General features: G+C 41.0%; 1 non-coding gene across 1 annotated transcript; it reads right to left on the bottom strand.

The window, feature by feature from the left end:
* Positions 1-285: 285 nt before the first annotated feature.
* TRNAH-GUG (transfer RNA histidin (anticodon GUG)) lies at positions 286-357 on the bottom strand. Its single transcript has one exon. It is a non-coding gene; the product is annotated as a tRNA-His (tRNA).
* Positions 358-637: the final 280 nt, after the last annotated feature.

Below are 637 nucleotides of genomic sequence, written 5' to 3'. Positions count from 1 at the left end.
AGTATATCCAGTCAATAATATAGGAAGATGCCCTGAACAAATCACCAACGCTCCAAATTGTTAAGCGCAGAATGTTGCCACGAGAAAACCAGAATAGGCAACCTCCTGAGATCCATACTTAGTTAACTGGAACAGAAATACTTACGTAAGAAGGTAGTGGCTAAAATAGTCTAGCTAGCAATCTAAGAAAACAGTAACTCTGCAAGACATACATTAAAAAAAAAGAGATAAATGGGCCAAGGGCGTTGCGTTTCTAAGACAAAATAAAAAAAAATAAAAAAATTTTGTGGCTGCTGGGATTCGAGCCCAGGTCTCCACGGCCACAACGTGGAATTCTCACCACTAAACTACAGCCACATTATGTTTCAATGAACTTATCAACGATATTAGTGCGTAATCAATAAGGCTGTCAGTGTTCAGGCTGCGCACACACTATGCGAGTCCACCAACCAAATTCTCAGGGATTATGAACGTAGTCACAAAGTTCGCAGATCAACGAGAACGACGTAGAAAATGAGGTAAAGTAACGTGGTACGCTGCTTGTAATAGCCCAATAGGTTTTTACATGGTAATGAGCTGCAGCCGAGAAGGAACTATTTCAGTCACACAAGACATCGGAAACGAAGATCTCTTCGAC

Source organism: Zea mays, chromosome 3 (genome assembly GCF_902167145.1).
Source record: "Zea mays cultivar B73 chromosome 3, Zm-B73-REFERENCE-NAM-5.0, whole genome shotgun sequence".
Taxonomy (NCBI): Eukaryota; Viridiplantae; Streptophyta; class Magnoliopsida; order Poales; family Poaceae; genus Zea; species Zea mays.
This window is presented reverse-complemented; position numbering and strand designations above follow the sequence as displayed.